Raw genomic sequence first — 21,559 nt, 5'->3', positions numbered from 1 at the left:
GAGCCCACTTATTACATAAATAAATTCGAAATAATAAAATCGCAACATACTCTTTGTGCATCAATTTCATTATAAAATATGTCTGTATATACACTCGTTCATGCGGAGATTCTTCGTGCACAACCTTAACAAAACCATTTCGGCCCAAACTTTACGCACCCAACCGTTCACAAAATTACATTTTAAGGGATTCAGAAAAATTACTTTTAATTTTAACAACATTAAGAACGCCATTCTATATTAGTGCACCGTTGAACTCAATCATCCTTTTCCTGTATGCATTGTGGCATATTTTTAAGTTAAAATGGTTTAAAATTTCAGCTCTAGTGTCCCTTTTAGGAGTTACAAACATACTATGGTGAAACGGCTCATTAAATTGCAGTATTTTTTTAATTGTCTGTGCTGTTTTAACGTATAAATAGAATGGAAAGGTAAAATATGGGCTGTCTGAAAACGTGGCTTGCAGGGGCAAGTGTATTTGGAATAAGTGATAATTCTTAGCGCTCTCTTTTGTAGCTGGACTATGGGTTCAAGATAAGTGGGGTATGTGTTGCCCCAAGATTCTATGCAGTAACTGAACTGACTGTGTATAAAAGCAAAATATGGTATGTGTAGAATATGGTAATCAAAACATTCTCACGCTTTCAAAACAATATGACAGCTATATGGCAGTGTTCAACAAACTTGTGTTATGTCATTTCTCTAGTGCATGTCGTAATTGAAATGCAAGCCTAGGTATTTAAAACTTCTTACATATTTTATCGCCTCATTCTTTACATACAAGGTGATTTCATTGTAGTTTTTTTCCCCTAGAGCTGAACACAGTGCATTTTGTTTTCTGAGTATTAACGGTTAGCATGTTTGTAGTAACCAATTTAAGACCCTAACTAGTTCTCTGTTTACTTTGCTGTTTAGTTCTCCTATTGCGTCTCCTGTAAATGTTATCGTCGTGTCGTCAGCGTACGTTAATGCTTGGGAACATTTTAAGGTTGAGGGAACGTCGCTTATATATAACAAAAAAAATCGGTCCCTGTACTGAGCCCTGCGGCACCCCAGTCTGCGTGGCCTGCAGTTTAGAGATCGAATTATTCATGACAACACGCTGTTCGCGGTTGGTGAGATAACTGGTAAATAACTCTATATTTTTCCCTCTAAAACCATAATTACGAAGCTTATCAAGTAGTATGGTATGAGTAACAGTATCGAACGCCTTCTTAATGCCTAAATACACAACTATGGTAATATTTTTGTCGTGGAGGGCTGTATTTAAAATCCGCGTGAGAACTAGGACATCAGATCCTGTTAATCTCTTGTTTCTATTTTTGTTTTATAATCGACTTCGTGGTTTTGTTCGCGCTCTCCTTTTTACCTTTGTGTTGTCAAATACCCCCCCCCCCCCCCCCCGATTATGCCCAACTGGCGCTGTAGAGGTGTTTGTAATAAATAAAATGTTTTCGCCTACGCTGCAGCAGAAGACATATAACGTAAGCGCGTCAGCGGCAATTTTCTGAAGGTGCACTGGTTTTGAATATTTACGTCATATGGCACAATTAGCGGATCCTTTTTCTTCCCAAAGATTCTTTTCTTTTTCGTTTTCAAAATCTTATTGTCCCACAAACTGAGATGCGAACAGGAGGCGGCATTTTTGAGGGCCTGATTTTCAGCGTCAGTCTACTTTGCATTCGAGAAGTTTTTTGACGCAGCCAGAGGAAAAAGCGGATCGACTTTCGGTACGAGAAGGCCCCGCGTAAATGATACACCAGAGCCATAGAAGAAAACCGACATTTTGCTCCGTGTCCTGCATACACATGACCCTTTATTAATCAGTTCAATAAGTTTGCTCCTACTGAAATTTTTCAGTTAGCAACCACCAACCCGGCCTTTTGCAGCGTCCGGATAATTAAGATTTCTTTTAGGAAACGCACCAGTGGAATATTAAAGAAGTACGCCTACTGAAATGATTCATACGAGCCGCTCGTATGTAATTACGGGAATTTTGAGTCCACACACTATGGCAAAATATATAGACATCCATATTTGGTCTGAACAGAGTCCATAACGATTCCACCTTATTTCCGTACCTGTTTCATACCATTTGCATGACGTTATAGAGACCGACTCTATATGCTTTATACTGACTTCATAGAATTTCTTATGGAAGCATATGAAATTATGAAACTCCTCGTATAGAAACTTTCAGTACGGCAGAATAGGCGCGTGTTTTATTAAGGAAAAAAACGAAAATTTGTTTTTGGGGAAACGAAGTGGTGCAGTGTCTGTCTCACATATCGGTGGACACCTGAACCGCGCCATAAGAGAAGGGATAAAGTAAAGAGTGAAAGAAGAAAGGAAGAAAGAGGTGCCGTAGTGGAGGGCTTCGGAATAATTTCGACCAACAGGGGATCTTTAACGTGTGCTGATATCACGCATCACACGGGTGCCTTAGCGTTTCGCCTCCATCTTAACGCAGCCGCCGCGGTCGGGTTCGAACCCGGGAGCTACGGATCTGTAGTCGAGCGGCCTAACCACTGAGCCACCGCGGCGGATTTATAACGATCCTTCGGGGCCGCATTTTGTTAGGCTTGGTTTCCAGGTTCGAGAACGACGTTGGTTTCTGGCTATCAACAAGAAACATGACAGGTGACAGCTGCCAGTGATACAGTGGCAGAAAAGTTATTCCAGAAAAGAACTGTTACAAAGTGGACTTTCCTCTCTTGACATTGGTTAGTTAGCAGAGCGTTTGACCCCAAAGTCAAGAAGAGACAAACATTGATTGCTTACCATCGTCTCCGACGTAACAGGCACCAGGTATGAATCGCAAGTGGTCTAAAAAAATAACTGCGAAAATAGGAGAAATATTACCCAGTAAAACGTGGTGATGATGATGAATTTTTCTGGCCCAAAGGCATCTCTGGCAAAAGAGCGCCATGGCACAAGGTAGTTTCTTCTACTCAAGATGGGGTCAGGGACCAATTTCCCAAGCATTCCACCGTAAAGAAGCCGAGCATTAGGCCAGCGGAACGCTTGTACCCATTGTATCACCGGTGGGCACCCGGCGGCACTGGAGATCGAACCCCGCACCTCCTGCATGTGAGCCGGATGCTCAGACCACGAGGCCACCGTTGCGGTCTCTCTAAAAAGGGATTACGATGTCTGTCCACATAGCAATTGAAGCGGCCTTTCACGACAATCACATTAGTAGTCCTGATTGGCCCGTCAGTCAGAAGGAGCTGCCAACGATGTCTTTTATTAGCAGATTACTTCCCAAATTCCTCCGCGGTTTAGCACTTACCTGAGTGTGCGTTTCTTCGTATAACATAAATATGCCTAGAAGCAAACTTACACCGGTCATGTACGAACTTGGACAGGAGTAAATGCAGCAGGCTGCGATGACGTTGAATACCTAAGAAATCTCTTCTGTAACTTCGCTTTCAATGAAACATGGAAACTGAGTTCAGCGTTACGCAGAGTTGAACAGGAATTGAAGACACACCAATGAGCCAGTCAAAAAATGCGTAAAAGTTTAGGAGATAACAGAGAAAAAAGATATATGAATGACAAAAAATGAAAATTTGCTCGCTCACAAAAGAACAGTTTGCCATTTGGCATTTTATAACTAACGCAATCAAGATGCTTCTAACTATCATTTCATTACTAAACAGTTGCCAGAAGTGCACGACGCTGAGTTGAGTGAAAAAGCCAATCTGCCTGAATATGCATTTGACGACAGATGTTTCCCCACACCTTTGCAGGCAACATACAGCGTCTACAAGGGAAACTAACCAAGGCATACACGCCACTTCAAAACAAGGAGAACAGCCCTCATTCGCAAGGTGCAAAAAAAGACTACACAGGAGAAAAATGGGAAAAAAACTACTTCTTTGGTTGGAATGATCGTGAGATCTGCAATACTGGCCCGTCGCTACAGCCCTTCGAAATTGCTTAGACAGAAGTGGTACCGTTCCGGTGGTGGTACCATGGTGGGTATCTAATGAGAAAAAAGTTGGTATTTTGAATAAAGCCAGACCTAGCTGCCCGACGGCTTCTTTCTACGTCCAACAGATCAATGACGTACCAGGCGAAGAGCGGTACAAAATTCGTTGTGCCTCGGCACGCTGCTCTCGCAGCTAAGACCTTGTTTGGCAGGGAAAATTGCCATGCGTTCCTTGGAACTACGGGAAATCGAAACGTGACGCACAGAGAAGCACTGAACAAAATTGGAGGGGACACTGAAGTTCCGCCTTAAGCGTATGACGCGATAGCTTTATGGATTTGTTCTCTTCTATGCATAATTGGTTATTCTTTAAGTTGATAGATCACTGGGAGTCCCCGTACCACTCCTGGCGCAGCGGTGTAGCTGTTAAGCGATGCGCCAGAGCCCTCCGACGGCAGGTGCTGCCATCGGCGGGGCTTGTGCGAACTACGTTGCTCTTCCTGAGGGACCAATGGTTAATTTAGCTGCCACCTGCCACGGTGTGCGGTGGGCAGCTTGCGATGACACCTCAAGGTCATGTGACCTAGCCACCTGCCTCCTAGGTTGCTTCTCTAGGAATTTTCCGTGGATTTTTCGCTCACGGTCAACGACAACGACGACGCTGGAATTTCTGCATACAAGCTCGTTAATGCTATCGCGTTAATATGCACGCAGAAATTTGGAGGGTCATTCACGTAATGGGACATGACTGAGCCTGAGCTGTTTGCGTAACGAGGAAGTGGAAGGAGTGTGACAAAAAAAATGTTCAGGGGTTCACTTACGAGTTAATGAAACCCGCAACCAACAGGTAACCGGTAACATCACAAGTGTCACGTGGCTTTGTTCTGTAATGACGCGAACACGTGCAAATGATGTAACAAGGTTTTTCGATATATTAGAGCTCGGCATTCCGCTATAGAATACAAGCAGGACTTATTATCTCACTCTATATGTTAGAGTGCCTTGATGGAGCTTTATATCTCGAAAAAGGCGACGGAAATTGGGACGGCGAAAGGTCTGCCACTGATAGCAACCGCCATATGGAAATGCTCGTGTGACGTCACGGAGGCATACACGCAGCCGCGTTGTCTGCAGTGCTGCCTGCGTGTTCAGCAGGCCCGACTCCTGTCTTTTTGTCAGCAGGATCGAAGTAGCGATCGTCACTGATATGTAGGCGACTGTTGGACGCAGCGGTCATAGTTCTCTAAAGAGATGGGGATAAGATCCCAATTTGGAAGGGTGTCGGGGATGCAGATATCATCTTTACGATACTATTTACCGCTCGTCTGGAGGATATATTCAGAGATCTGGGTTGTGAAGAGGGAGGTATAAAAGTTAAGCAACAGATGGGCACTGTGGAGTTTTAAATTTCTGGAGGTTTTAATACTAATAACATCAAGGTTCAGAATACTCAGAGGAACCCCAGGGAAGTCTGCTTCTCTGAACATTTAGGGGTAAAATACCCATAAAAACTGATCACTTGCTCTTGTGAACAGCGTATAAGGAGCGCGAGATTTATGAGAATTTAGTACCGAGATTTTTTCTGCCTGCGTAGTTTATAGCACTGAGGGTGTCAGGGATGGAGATATCATCTTTACGGTACTATTTACCGCTCGTCTGGAGGATATATTCAGAGATCTGGGTTGTGAAGAGGGAGGTATAAAAGTTAAGCAACAGATGGGCACTGTGGAGTTTTAAATTTTGGTGGTTTTAATGCTAATAAGTATCAAGGTTCAGAATACTCAGAGGAACCCCAGGGAAGTCTGCTTCTCTGAATATTTAGGGGCAAATTACTCATAAAAACTGATCACCTGCTCTTGGGAACATCGTATAAGGAACGCTAGATTTATGAGAAATTAGTACCGAGATTTTTTCTGTTTGCGTAGTTTATAGCACTGAGGGTTATGATTTCGGTGCGGCGTTCACTTATTCATATATTAAATGTCAATATTTGTCTGCCCTTTTTGTTTGTAATTTTTATTTAATTTAAATGTATTATTCGCTTCTTTGCTAGTTTCGAATATCAATTTTTCCCATCCTTGGATTTTTGTTCTTAGGCTGCCATGATACCAGTATTCCTGTCAGTTAACAATGACATCGAAGAAGCCTACTAACAGCCATTACACAGGGTTACAGTAGGGCGCGTACCTGTCTCCAGTACCCTCCTGGGTTCATAGTAAGACATGGCACGCAGATGCTGACTCCCTGTATCGGGGGTTCATCTATGTACTTGTACCAGAAGAAAATAATGCATGTTCATTAGACGCACGCCGCTTCCTAAGCATCCTAGCAGAGACGAAGCCGTCGTATTCGAATGTTTTCTGCTTCTGTGATGCAGCATTGGGCTAACGCAACCGTCATGCTCCTCATCGCAGACATTGGCGAAGGCAGTCACAGAACGTGAAGTGTTGCGTAAGCGGGAGCAGATATCCACCAAAAGAAAAGACGGCTCTCATAACACATGAATAAATATGCTATTGAATAATACAGCACACGCCCAGAGAATTTCGCTACGTCGACCATCTTAAAACTGACGCCACAAACAAGCTCACTTTTTCCAGGATCACTAAGCTGGTATAATACCAAAAAAACAAACATTTCCAGCTCCCGCGGTCCCAGACGTGCCAGCATTTCAACACGTTGAATATCATTGCACCAGGCGACGCGGAGAATTTATGCCGTTGAGACGCCAGCGATCAAAAGTTGCCATCCAAGCAAGCTGTTCGCAAGCAGAAACTAAAAAAGATGTATTTCACAGATATCTACCCCAAAAAATTGCAGTCAAATTTTGTGAAAGTCTAATTTGAAGCTTGTGGCATAATGTGCATTAAGCAGTTCTTGTAGTCAAATTAGGCGAAATGGCGCCTTTACCTGTAACCCTGCTCGCATGGAGAAAGACGAACAACACTTAGTTTTCCAGTTTGGTGTGACGTATGAAAATTGAATTCCTTGCAGAAATAGGAAACAGAGCTCACATATTCATAGGAATGACTGAAAAGGGCGTCAAAATTTGTGTTTTGTTTCATTCCCGTGTGTATGTTTGCACCGTTCCGGAGTTGCTAAAACTTTTCAATCTTCAGATATAGTAAGATCAGCAGGGCAAGTGAGCTTGCAACTGTGTTCCTCGCATATTATGCAAGCGTGAATATTGACAGCATCCTTTCCGAAATTTTATGCAGCCTGTTTAAATTTATACGGCGCTAATTCTATGCATAACAACGAGCTCCCAGTTTGTACTTGTGAGCTTTGAGTATTTTTATGTTCCCTCGCTTAAGGAGAATATCCAACGCTAACAACATAGCGATGCATATCAACAAATAAAATCGGCAAGCATGACAAAAAAACCTCGAAGCGACCTTCATGCGAAGAAAATACAGACCCAAAGCTCCGTTTCAAGCCGAAAGGAAGTTCGAGTTGCTCCAAAATTTTTTGAAAGCAGGCACGTAGGAAACCGAGCAGATAGCGTGAAGCAAGTGTCATTCGATGCGCATGACGTGACATCTCACCTTTTATGCTCCATAGAAAACCACGCCGCAAAAGTCAAAGATAAGCGAGCCATCTTTCAAAGCAAATGCCAAAAATCAATGCGCACAATATAAAAGACAGGCAAAGGCCGATAACGACCGGAGGGTCGTGAAACGCTCGCTGAAAGTGCTGCGGGAACAACGTAGAACACTAAGCCAAAAGCGGGTGTGAAGCGGGCAACTCTGTTTTTGCGATTAAAACGGCGCTGATAAGTTTTGGCGCCGTTTTTATTTGCCGCGTATTTATTTCCCGCGCCAAAAGCGGCCGCGTTGGCATGATCGATGGTGCGTGGGTACACCATGACGCCCCTTAGGGATAGCGACGAATGGCGTCGATCCGCAAAAGATCGATAAGCGGCACGGCAAACGAACTCCTATTGGCGCTGTATGCGGCCGTTCGGGCGAAAACGAATTCCTACATCCCCTTCCCCCCCCCCCCTTCCCCATTTCGTCAGCCCATCCCGGAAATAAGGAAAGAAAGAAAGAGTAAAGAAGAAGAAAGAGGAAAGAAGAAAAAAAAGAACATGGTGTCACGCGTGAATGGATGTCGACATTCCTCCCCGCAGTTGCGGTGATGTACGGAATCCCAATAATCAGACAAATGCCCGCAGGGGAGGATCTGACGTGCTGCTGGCGGTCGCAGGGTGATATTCGGGCTAGTGCGACTCTGTCTCGGCGGTAATGAGAGCCAGGAAGTCAGAAAAAGCGGGTCTGGGTGCCGTTCACTGACTTGCGGAAGAAATGCAAATGTTCACTATCGTAGATGGGTCGCACACACGCTTCCCTGGTGAGACATGTACTGCCGCGCTTTGGTACGACCTGAAACGTGCGACGAAAGAGACACGAGCTTTATAGATTTAGCTTTATAGATGCTGGATATAGAACATGTAACTTTAAAGAAGTCGAATTCGGTGTGGAACACATTGCAGAATGCCTCATTATGCATGAACTGCGTGCTAAATGCGAAAGTTTTTAACGCACATTCGCTCCCGTTGCTTAGTAAAGAAAGCTGTTGTCAAGTCGCTCGCGTGTTGCAATTCCCAGTGAGCGCAATTGTATACACGCTGAGACATATGCGAGGGACGCGGACATAGAGAAAACGATGAGAGAAACGGCAGCTGGCCTGGCTTTTTTTTTCGTTCCTTTGTTTCCTCAGGGGCATCCTTAGGTAAAGAGCATCATAGAATGTCCTAGCCAAAAAGTGATTTCTATTCAAATCGGCCGAGACCGTAGGACAAAAGAATCCCGCGTGTATTGGGGCTTGTAGTGTCATTCATTCATTCATTCATTCATTCATTCATTCATTCATTCATTCATTCATTCATTGCCAGCACTGGGACTCAGAAGATAGCTTGAGGAAGAGTAGGTACACTCAATGCCGAAAATGAACAACACAAAGAAGATTAGGACAAATTCTTTAGCAACAACAACGTGAAAATCGGTTTTGGCTAAAGCGTTTTTCCTCCAATTTTTATGGACGAAAAACGCTAAGGCGCCCGTGTGCTGTGCGATGTCAGTGCACGTTAAAGATCCCCAGGTGGTCGAAATTATTCCGGAGCCCTCCACTACGGCACCTCTTTCTCTCTTTCTTCTTTCACTCCCTCCTTTATCCCTTGCCTTACGGCGCGGTTCAGGTGTCCAACGATATATGAGACAGATACTGCGCCATTTCCTTTCCCCAAAAACCAATTATTATTATTACTAAAGGATATGGCGCCGTAACTGCTGCAATTCTCTGTGAGCACTTCGACCACGCCGCATGGGAAGGAGGGGAAGAGAGAATGGAAAAAGGAAGAGAGAAAGACGTGCAACAGTGGAGGGTTGATAAATTCCTGCCAACTGGCGATCTTTAATGTTTGCTGACATCTCTCAGCAGGTGCGTGTATTTTCCATTTCGCCTCAACCGAAACGCGGCCGCAGACGCCGGGATTGCACCAGCACGGTGCGGCCGTGTCTCTTTGATGGCCACAGTTGATGTTAACCTGATAGCGTACTTGGCAGGCAACTCACGATTTGAAAAGAATGAACTAAAATACATAGACGAAAAACTCCCTCGGACACTCATGCGTAGAGAGGATTTTCACAGCGCGTTTAACACTCGTGTCCTCCAGAAAATTGAAGAAAGCATAGTTTCATGTAACGCCGAAGCTGCGTGACGCTTTGGCCCAAGTTTATTCAGTAGGGTGAGAATAGGCACCTGAAGTAGACCTGACTCAGGTCCAGTGTTCTACTTGATGATGTAAACCGACAGCAGTTAAATATTAGATGTTCGGGCGTATTACTGGAGCGTCCAATTCAGTGTTTGGAGTAGTGTCTGCTACTTCCAGTTGTTTCGGTGGAAGCAAGTGCGCTCACTCCTATTCATGTCTTGGCTTGTGGAAGTTATGAGGTCGATACGTTGAAAGGGTCAATACTGGCGGTCCGGATCACAGCATAATGTCCGTTGGGAGCGCCAAGCTACGGTAGCGATAAGTCTCGTATCATCACTCCGAGAAAAATAAAAGGATAACCTGGGATGAAACAACATGCGTGTCAGTTTTTCCTGCGTGTCATGCCAGAGTGCGCGGGCAGTTATTGCAGCACAATGACGTGGTGCAGTACAAAAGATTAGGGGCCAATTCCAAAAGGCGGTTCCTATCTAAGCCATGTATTTGGGCCCTCCCGAATACCATGAAGTCAAGAGCTTCGATCGGAATGCTGGGTACTACAGTTTCTTTCACCTTCTTGAAATTTTGGCACTATCGGTGGGAAAGAGGCGAAACTACAGCATGCACAAAAAAAGGCCTTTTGGGGTTAAATGGCTCTTCGTCGCATGGAATAAGAATATAAAAAACACTAACATAACTGTGAAAGTTGTAGTTATTCGCCCCGAAGGGTGACACCTAGATTGACAACTGAAATGGGAAGGGTACGAAATTGTAGAACTATCGCTGTCAGAGAACGAGGATAAATATCTGTGAGCTCTACACGATGATCTTTAGCGAGCATCTTTAAGCGCACGCTGGTAGGTTTCATATCTGAGGCTTACCTGAATCCGTAGCTGTTGTGCGTCGGTCCCGATGAAGAAATATAGCGAATTACAATTTAAAATTTCACTTTGAATATGCTTTCTTGTTAATGCGTTTCAGCATGGGAGCAGTCGCATGTGCTACGTACTCCAAGCCTCCATTACATCACATGAATCTGACAGCACCAATTCCGACCTATCTTATTCCGTTCACTGGTTCGTCTAACATGAACGGCAGTATTTCAACCAATAGGACGAGTTGAGCAGTCACGTGGTAATCGATCAAGGAGAGAGCTCTTTTCGCCTCTTTTCGCCTGTTTTGAACTCTACGCCCGCCTCCTTCTTTTTCCCAGCGCTTTCACTCTCTCCACTGCCCTCTTTCTTTGAACTTTCACCGTCAGCCACTTACGAGTAACGACGACACCAAAGAAGGGGGATTTAACAGCTGCGCTGTAAAAAATAAATAAATATCTGCTGGGACCACAGGTGTGCTCTCTCACATACGTTTGTGTGAATGTCAGCGCCTTGAATCCAGGACGACGAGATTCTAAATATTTGCACCTCTTCTCGCAGCTGCTTAGAACCGCGCACTCGTATAAAAAAGTTCTGCACTGCCGATGAGCTCGTCGAATGAGATTTGCTTCTGTAGTCTGATGCCTTAAATAACGTAAACTAGGAAGGCTTTTTCGACCCATTTCTGCTTTCAGGGAAGTCCTGCCCGGCAAATCCCCCGCCGCATGTGCAGCGGCGTACAACTTTCAGTTTTATTGGTAACGGTAGGCAGGTACCAGATCAACTGAAAAGGCAAAAGTATTGAGAGCAGAGAAGCGCCATTTGCGAAAAGCAGAAATGTCATAGGAAGAAAGGCCTAAGTCTTAAGGGATATTTCGCGGGCCTGTCGCACGTACAGTGAGCAAAACGTCAGAAGATTGGATAAAAGCAAAAACTAGCAGTGTGGGTGGCGGCCTGCACTACGTTGGCTTACGTCGCAATTTATACACGAATATAAAATAACGGACAAGAAAAATAGAACCTACATCAGCAATAAATAATAGAAAAATTATAGAGATGAAGTCGTACCTAAAAAAATTCAGAGGGCACTTTAGATTGCTTAGGTGCTGTTAAGGCGAAAGCATTAGAGTGTCATAGTGAGTGATTGATCTCGACGCAGTTGCGCACTGAGAAATCAAACGAATATGGGTCTTCGAACGCTGTATTCACTGAGGTCCGAGTGCGTGCACTCGTACACTCGTTTGGAATACCTGTCGCGAGCTAGCCTACAACCAGACTGAGACGTATGCTATATGCACTGATAAATCATATGCCGGCTGCGTTTTTTATGGAGGAAAAACGCTAAGGCGCCCATGTGCTGTGCGATGTCAGTGCACATTAAAATCTCCAGGTGGTCGAAATTAATCCGGAGCCCTCCACTGCGGCACCTCTTTCTTCCTTTCTTCTTTCACTCCCTCCTTTATCCCTTCCTTTACGGCGCGGTTCAGGTGTCTAACGACATATGAGACAGATACTGCGCCATTTACTTTCCCCCAAAACCAATTATATTATTATATGATACTACCCTCAATGGTGTACGACCAACCCCTGCATCAAAATTTTATTATTATTTATTTTGGGGAAAGGAAATGCCGCAGTATCTGTCTCACGTATCGGCTGACACATGAACCGCGGCATAAGGGAATAGATAAAGAAGGGACTGAGAGAATAAAGAAGGAGGTGCCTTAGTAGAGGGCTTCGCAATAATTCTGACCCTTTGGGAATCTTTAAAGTGCACTGACATCACAAAGCACACGGGCGCCATAGCGTTTCGCCGCCATTGAAACGCGGCCGCCTGGTCGGGTTCGAACACGTACTCCGGATCAGTAGCCGGAAATTGGTTTTTGAGGAAAGGAGATGGCGCAGTAACTGGCTCACATACCTCGGCGAACACCCCAACCGCGCCTTAAGAGAATTGGTAAAGAGTCTGGGACGGCACACAACTGAAGGCGCATACTTCATATGTTCGAATTCCTGTCGCAAGCTAGCTTCCAACTTGACTAGCACATGAAAGCTATATACAACAAGAAATAATATGATACCACCCGGAATACTGTTCGATAAACGGTTGCGTTACCATTTTAGTATGAATGCAGTCGGGAAAACTAGCGCCGCATTGAGGTTGGCCAGTGGGGAGATATAGACAGACGAACGACACGCGCGAATGTCCGGACCCCGTAGAGTATCTGTTACGGGTTTAATTGGACTTATTTTTGCAAATGTGGCGGAGAGTTTGAAGGATGCTTCACTCCCGCCACCGGTTGGCCCGGTATTGCACTGCCTCCGGGATCAGCCTTGTCTTAAGCGCATCTTTACTATCCTGTCTTTCTATCCCATCTTTCAACTCTCCTACTATCTGCACGTGGTAGCGATTGCGGCTCGTCTTGAGCCAGTGAGCAGGCCTGTGCACTTTTCTTTCTTACTGTCAACAACAGACAGACACGTATATAATCGTCAGAAATGGCGCTGCTCGACTTGCTGTGTGCGTCCTATGGCCTCTTGATGACGTCACCCTATTTTCTCCCCTTCGCTAGCATCAATATTTCGTTTATCACGAACTTTCACGCGCAATAAAATATTTATTATTATAAATACGGAATGAGTAAAATCTCTCTAGTTCCACTTCACACTGCCGAAGAAGCACAGAATCGAAAATTCTTGCTAGCCGTTGAACATTCAAGAGATAGAAATAGCAACCAATTTGAACAGGACAGTGAGTGGAATGGAATATCTGAAGCGCTTCCAAGGCAAACAGTGAATGTGGCAGGGCTTTGCATACCATATTTTCGCGCCCAGAAAGCGGACCGCACCTTCTCGCACCTTCTTTTATCGAGACCGCACCTGAGAAGGTGCGGCCTCGATAAAATATTTATGGATATCTGGAATCTCTACATATGCCAGCAGCAGCAACAAAAACAACAGCAGCAGCGTAAGCAAAAACAACATGGACGACAACAGCAATAATAATAGAAAGAGCAAGAGCTACAGCAACAACAACACGGACTGTTGTGGGTAATCTTGGAAGTGTATCTGTGCTGACGCACACAGCTTTTCGTGTGTGCATTTGCGAGTTTTCTGACTTGCAGTCTTTAGACGGTCATCATTCTACCATCATATAGAGCTGCCCTTGCTACGGTAGTTTCCATCATTGCGTCTAAAAATCTCTGATCGCTAAGATCAAAATCCGCACTGGCGGTAAACAAAGTCCTATCCTCGCACACAGAACATCTCAGGGAAAAGTGGTTCGGCCGCTCGTTTCGTGCAGCCAGTCGATCTGAGGTCGGATCGCGACAGGCATCGCCTTCGGAACCCCGCATAGGCGCATCTACGTCGGTAGCATCTCGGGATTCAATCAGGAAGAAAGCGTTTACCACGGCTCGCCGGAACGATGTAGTGTGGAAACTCAAGCGTAGCGCGGCCCGCCATTGCGTCTTGGCTCACGCAAGGCGTGATCGCTTTGTTCGGGTGTCGGTGTTTTATCCGGGGCGACCTTGAGGGCGTGATGAAGGCTGCCTTATTTAGCAGCGAGCTCCTTCCTGTCTGAGGCCGTTTCCGGCTGTGAGAGCAGCGGGCGTAAGTATACAGTGTTCCTGTATGCCGTGTTGCCAAACAACACATTGATCGAAAAACGGAGTTAAAAAAGTAAAGGAAAAGTTTGGGTTGCCGTTCATGCAATGGAACGCTAGCCTCAGCGTAAGATGTTAAAAAGGCCAATTCATGAACGCGTTAAGAAGGCCCGGTCATATTTAAATAGTTTAATGGAATCAATGGTTCGCATATTTTGTTGACAGTTAATGGATAACCTAATAGTTATTGTGTCACCTGTCACAATAATAAGACCAGTGCGGCAGGTGACAATGCTGTCTGATCACGTTCTTTTACGCGGACGACGACCAAGAGACCCTCAGAGTGTGGGGCGATGACGGCTGATGCTATAAACAGAAGTTTTACAAAGAAACCTACTCATGACCTCTTCTACCGGCTATGGGAAGTATGCATCCCAGCGACCACCGTAATTTGTCAAAGCTGAAAACGTCAGTGTTCCCCAGCAGTCAGAGGTTAGAACTAAATTGGAATGGATCTTAGTCATAGGGAAAACGTCGATTATGAAAGGGCACTCTTGAAGTTGAGCCGTATATTATCACGTGTTTCAAACAAAGGTGCGCTGTGTGGCCGTCGCTGACGTTGTTTTCACTGAATTGTGGAAGCGGACGCACATATAATTGAGGAGGGAGGAATGCAACTGGGGTGAAAGAAATCTATGAATAGATTTAGGGAGGCCCAACTGAAGTTAGGTACAGATAAATAAGGCCTAGAATCCAGATGTGTGAAACAAAATCGGCTAGAGGGACACGGCATAAATCGAAATGGGCACATAGCAACAGAATTCGATAGGGATAAATGCGGGAAAACATGCACTATTTGGAGTGCCATTGAAGGAAATAAAGGTAGGCAATTTTTTATTTATTGAATCACCGAACATGTTCTTGGAACAACACTCCAGCTGGCTGCTGCTGCTCGTGAAACCATTACGCATCCACCCCGACATTACCTTACTGGTATGAAGGCGTCGTGGAAGCTCGTGACAGAAAAGCCTCTTCCTCAAGATAGGCGCTGGTGTTATCGTTGCCTGACCGCAGTGCAAGTGTGATTGAGTGGTTGTGAGGTGTGAGCGGATATGAGTGTGAGTGAGTGGATGTGAGTGCGAGGGACCGTGAGTGTGAGTGTCATTGAGCCACCCGTCATGGTGCCGAGGTATGCCGTTGAGTGTGTTATCGGTAAAGAGGTGAAGCTGGAGGCCACGTGTTGCTGTGTACCGGGACGGGTGAGGGGTGGGGGACAGCACTCTTCCACGCAATGTTCCTCACAGTGCACCGAATTTGCGATGTCAGTACCATTACCTCCATTTACATTTCGCACTTCTTCCATGCGCTCACGTTTTGGGTACAAGCACGTGCTAGGCGTCGGCACCAATCGTCATCTTTTGTACTGAATTAAACTAGCCTTTTTGACCACTACTGGGAACGTTTAAGTTTGAGAGCGTGAGAGGAGAGCGGTTGTCTAAACTGGTTTCCTCAGATGACGGCTTTGTAACGCCAATAATGTCGCGAACTTTGGAACCAGCCATCGTGAAAGCGTTCGCAGAAGAGTTGGAAGGGAGCACCCCTTCACCAATAGACCTTTTCTCAGACTGGGTACAGGTTGAAATTTGAGCACAACTACTGAGTTGAAACACGGGTTAGGTTTTCTTGAGTTTCAGGAGAGGCTTTGCTGGCTTTCAGCGGCTTTCACATTAAGTGAATGGGCCAATAACTGGCTCATTGAAGCTACTGCAGCCCTTTGAAGAACCTATGGAACCTTGTTACAGTGTTCGCTGTGACTTTCTCGGCCATTTTCTGAAGTAGTTGTATGACAACAAGTGGATCGTTATTGCAACATACCATGCGGCTCGATACCTCGTCACAAGTGGCTTCCCAAACAAGCAGTGCTACCGAAGTCAGTGTTTTTCTTTAACAAAGCGTCATTACTCACCACGGCGTTCCTCACAAACCACACACACCAACGGACAGCGGCCGCAATTTTCTCTCCAGTCGTGGACGACATCCTAAGTTCATTTTACATTCGTCCAAAGCTCGTGACAGCGCATCGTCGACAAACCATCGGCATTAAATAACGGCTCAAGTAAAATTTCACAGATATGTGAATTACGTATGTCGCACCAGACTCAGCAAAATGGGACATCACCTTACCTTATATGACCTTAGTGTAAAACTCTTTCAGGCATGACACAACGGGCTATTCCACTTTCCACGTTTTGTTTCAGCCATCTTGCTCTTGGCACTCTCATGTTCATTTCTCCAGTCACCACCGCTGACACCCGTGAAGCGCCAAAGTGACCGGTGCGCGGCAGATATCCTGCAGTCGGTTTCGCATCTGTCAAGCTTCCCGTAAATCTGCCCACGACCGCTAATACCGCGAAGTCAACTATAAACCCGGGTCACTCGCCCTTCTGTGGTCGCCTTCTCGTCCCGTTGATCTCTCCGAGGAGCTTCTTTCCCGATACAGTAGCCCTTATCGTGTGATGCGCCGCGTGACTGACGTCAACCATGATATCTCTACTGAAATGTTCCATATGACACACTATTATAGAATTATAGGAATATCGACTCCATACGATATGTGGGAATATATAAATATATGTTCTCTGCTCAACTTCTATTAGATGTACATGAGCAGTTCTTAAATATTTCATAACATTTCTATATAGTGTGAATGACGTTATACGGAGGCCGTAAGTTCTCATATGCTCTGTCAGCCTAGTCCATACAGCTCCATATGCTCCATATAGACTTTATGTGCACCGTACGAAAACGATACATAATTATCAGGCACATCATCATATAGAAATTTTCAAAGGGATCGCTTCCCTTTTGTCCTCATCATCGTGGTCATAAGCATTTCATAAATATTCCATAATACATCTATATAGTGTGCCTAACGCTATACCGAGTCCGTAAGTTCTCATATGCGCTATCGACAAAGTTCATACGGCTCCATATGGTTCATATGGATTTCATGCGCATCGTATGAAAAAGACATAAAATTACGGGATACATCATATAGAAATTTTCAAAGGGATCGCTTCAATTGCGTCCTCATCATCGTGGATTTTCCCCGCCACCGACATCGTCCACGTAAGCCGCCTGAATCCGACCACGCCATTCATACGTTGTCACCCCAACGCCGATACCGCGCTTCTGACGTCTCGGCGTTGCGATCTGAGAACTGGCAGAATATGCGTCCAAGGTGTCGGACCAAGGCCTCATTCTGAAACACGAGCTCTATGCTTGTGTGTCGGAAGAGTGTCACAAGAGAGAGGAAAAGGACCGCCTGGCCCTGGCGCTGGAGGCGGTGATCCTTTGCTCGGGCGGCACACTGAGCCCCTGTACAGGCTGCATAGCTCGTTGTGAAGAAAGACCTGCCTGAGGCTATGTTTGTTATACCGGCTGCCTTTAGAGCCACCGCGCTGAGCACGAGTGACGACAGCATGCAGCTGTTTGTTCGTCATCTTTCACCGAGTGGTAGGCTGCGCTAGCCCTGAATGCCGACTATCATGCACCTTATCTTCTTCATTTTACGGCAACAACCCGCGCAACCACACTCCAGTTACAAGAGCCCTCAACAAGAACGTTCAGTTCTGAAAACGATCGCTTAAACGCTGCGTAATTGGAGAACAAAAAAAGTGCAACATCTCGGCGGCAGGCGTTTAAAAACGATATGAAGCACACCCATAAAGCACACAAGCTAAACATAAAGAAACTGATAAAGATGCGTTCATCTGAGCGAGAAAAAAAACCAGAAGCTGCTAATTGTGGTACATCCGCAAGAGCCTCTCATTTTAGTTCTCAGCAGCATAGGAAAAGAGGGGGGACGCTATTATCCTAAGGTTGAATAGTGCCTACTGGCGAGCGGTTATTCAGGAAGAACTCGTCTTTTCAAAAATAGCGACCTGAGCAAGCGATGAAAGGAGCGCTTCAACAAAAAAGCAAGGCACTGCTATGTCTTCTAAAAGGAAAGGGAACAAGGGGTGCTCCATTTCTTTTACTGGGACATGCAGCGCCCTCTAGAGCCTTGACGGATGTTCTTTGGCCCTCTCGTTACAAGGGGGCATTTTTTCGGGACACGGGAGAACACCAGTGGGCTCTCTACGTTTGGAAACGCCATTTTTCTCGAGAAATCATGAACTGGAATGCGCTGGGCGCGGGATCCATTTGCTCTAGGTCATTTTTTGTATCTGCAAGGGTGGGCAACGGTATGAATCTTTCATACCTCGACATTGATGCTGGTTAAACTTCGAATAAAGATCTAAGGAAAACGCTGACGAAAATTTCCTCCTTAAGGGTACGACGCGAGATTGTTAACGGTCATTTGATTTCTCTCTAAATTAGTATCTCTAATTACACACACTCATTAGCATACATCAGCAGACATATTAGACCACGAGATGCACCAGAAGCCACCCAAAGCCTCCCTTTAACCAATCCGAATGAACCTGCTTTAATGGCCTTGGGATGCTTGTCTAACAAACGACCCAAACGTCATAGGTTCAATTGCAAACTCATTGCCCTAATTTTCATTACAGCGTGGTAAATTTACTTTACATCCTTATATGTCGTAATGACATTCCGGTCAGCTAAGACCTCGTAGTGACATTATAACTCGAGTTTTGCTCGTTTTCATTCCATGTCTCAGCGTGTGACGTAAAAACCTTAACGACCACTCCTTAAATGGTGAGACAATGCGCTTCGCTTTCTCTTCGAATGTCCTCTCTGATGTTGCCGCATAAAAACACGTAGTGTCTGCACGCAGCCTAGACTGCACTGCCGGCGGATTGAAAGCCGGAACTTCGCTTTCTTAATTAGAAATAGATCGTAGCAAAAGGACGAAGCGAGCGAGTCGTTTGTGTGAACAGCGCCTGTGTCGGTGCCTCGTCTGCTAACAACTGACGTTCGCCGCACAAAAGACATTCCCCAAAGCTTCTTCCCCGACACAACCATACCCGTAATTACTGTTCTCCTGTTCGGTAGGAAAACATACGTTAAGACATAACAGGAAAGTAAGGACACTTCAGAGTATAAAGAGACGAGAAAGAGAATTTTCCTCAGATGAAAAAAACTGCAATACATGTCTTCGACTGCTTGGGTGAAGTCACAGTGACAGCTGTCCCCGACCTGTCTCGTCTTCTGAATGGCTCCGGCCCGTAAAAGTGCTCATGGTGGCTTCGCTCCCGAGTGAGAAAGCAAGGAACTATACTGTGTTAACATACTACAAAAAGCTGAAGCACGAACAAAAATAAACTGAGCGAAGTAGAACCGAAGAAACCTTAGCAAGCTTTTATAGCAGCTCTGAAAACAGCTTCCAGGATCTCACTATGCCGCCGAAAAAGCTATCACCTGCGTCTTTTGCAATGTACTCTAGTGAGAAATATGGGAGGGAAGAAAGTCTGGCATTTCATTTATCAATTGTTCGATAATACGAATGTCAACTACATTTTTTTCGTATTTGCTAGCTCTTTTTCCTCTTCGCGAATAATATCCAAAACTCATTCTGAGATATTGTCGAGAAATAACCAGACAATTGACAGTTTTGGGCAAAAGGCTTATTTCCTATAGTACTGCCTATGGCAGTACTATCGGGCAGAAAAGTTTGCCGATCGCCAGTTCATAGAAAAACGTTTATTGTAGCTATACGTCCCTGCCCAGCCACCTGATATTGTTACCAGAGGTAGGATCATTTAGGCTTTTAATACCTTCATGCAATGCCAGGCGACTGGATAACAAGGTAGAGCTACAATAAACGTTTTTTCATGAACTCGCGTTCCGCAAACTTTTGTCCCCGATACTACATCACACAACATAGAGAGCACGCCCAGACAGTCGTAGTTTGCACGCCAAGTGAGAACTATTTATTTCCCGACGCTGAATACAAGCGATACAGGTAAAATTTATGACTGACACGCCTGTGACGCCGACATATGTAAAGTCCGGCACAAATGCCACTTTTTCCTGCGTTTCCCACTGTGCATCTTAGTCTGAAGAGAATAACCGTCACTTTAAAAGCAATTTTGGCAAGATTCTTAGCGAAATGGTAGCCGCTGGTACCGTCTTTGCACAGCCGGTTTTTTAATAACGCTTTACAGCCCGTGCTTCAGTGGGTCATCTTAGCATTGGGTAAAATGAAGACACAATGCAACCTTGTACTGTCCGCGCCAGTCTGACAGCACCGAGAGGAGGCGCGAAAAGACATTTACGGCTTAAAATTTACGCACGCCTCAAAACACGACACTTAGCGTGCGTACGAATATTTCGGCTTCTCTCTTAATTCCGTCCCGTAGGTCATAAATTTAGATCGGAAATTTATTTTATACAAAACCAAAGCTTGAATGGGTTTCGTAAAAACGAGGTCACAAAGTTTAATATGTCGTGCGTGCTATTTATCAATAAATAAGAGGAAGAAAAGCGACAATTCACGCAGGAAATAGAGATAATTATGAATAAATAAACTTCGCAACACAGCGAAAGCATAAACTAAGCATTATAGAAATACGGAATAATAAAGATAAAATTAAGAAGGAAACAAATGAACAACAGTTGCGCTCGTGGGTCTCAATCTAGTTACATATTACGATTCTATGCGAAACATTTATTAAATAACGAGCAAGCACTTAGACATACCTGATGTGATTCACTCTAGTAGTGTCGAAACGTTAAGTTATCGCACAGCTCTTTCAAAATTATGCCTTGCAAAATTATGAAACGCTTCAGCTACTCTCAAAATATGGATTTATTGAGCTCACACTAAATTTTTTCTTCCTTGACAACATAGATTTCTTACCGCCTTCTCTTGCGAAACCTAATTAGCGCTCTTCCTTCACAACTTGAAGACTAATCTCGACCGTAACATGCAGCTTAACGACATAGTTTTAATATTTGCGAAAGCTTTTGAGAAAGTTCCTAAGAGCAACACGCCGCTTAAAGTTGCGAAGTTGGACTTAGATTCAAAAATTCAGAAATGAGTGATGATTAGCAGAAAATGACTAAAGAATTTCCTACTAATCGTTCTATGTTAGGCTTCGTCAAAGGCTTCGTTAACTCCCATTCACGTCAGGCGTTCGCCTGCCATTCCGTCGCACCTCTTCTATTTCGAATCTATCTTAACGACTTAATCGAGCGTGTTTACTACAGTATTCGCCTCCAGAAGGACGGGTGTGTCATTTTGCGCATCATTAGTTAACTCTCGTCAACTGCCCTGTCAGGCAGATCTTAACAGCATAATTAACTGTAACTACAACTCGCTAATCTCCCTGAATCCTAGCATATGTTAACACATGTCCATCTCTCGTCTTATTGTTCTATTGCTAACATGCCTATTGAACAACTAATGTCTAATGAATGTCCTGAAGTAGAATATCTAGAGTCCTGACCAGTTATCATAGCGCAGCCT

At 44.8% G+C, this 21,559-nt stretch overlaps 1 protein-coding gene, 1 long non-coding RNA gene and 1 pseudogene across 2 annotated transcripts in view; 2 read left to right on the top strand and 1 right to left on the bottom strand.

The window, feature by feature from the left end:
* Positions 1–3,952, top strand: part of LOC144106279 (uncharacterized) — a 46,059-nt gene extending 42,107 nt beyond the window's left edge. The window contains exon 3 of the long non-coding RNA XR_013308959.1: positions 3,753–3,952. This is a non-coding gene — a long non-coding RNA (uncharacterized LOC144106279). The remainder of the gene's footprint in view (positions 1–3,752) is intronic.
* Positions 1–21,559, bottom strand: part of LOC144106278 (trissin receptor-like) — a 157,003-nt gene that overhangs the window by 23,308 nt on the left and 112,136 nt on the right. The gene's annotated exons all lie outside the window — the stretch shown is intronic.
* LOC144108968 (U2 spliceosomal RNA) lies at positions 12,720–12,858 on the top strand (annotated as a pseudogene).

The sequence above is a fragment of the Amblyomma americanum genome, chromosome 10 (genome assembly GCF_052857255.1).
Source record: "Amblyomma americanum isolate KBUSLIRL-KWMA chromosome 10, ASM5285725v1, whole genome shotgun sequence".
NCBI classification, from domain to species: Eukaryota; Metazoa; Arthropoda; class Arachnida; order Ixodida; family Ixodidae; genus Amblyomma; species Amblyomma americanum.
The sequence above is the reverse complement of the archived record's forward strand: the minus strand, read 5'-3'. Positions and strand labels throughout refer to the sequence as shown.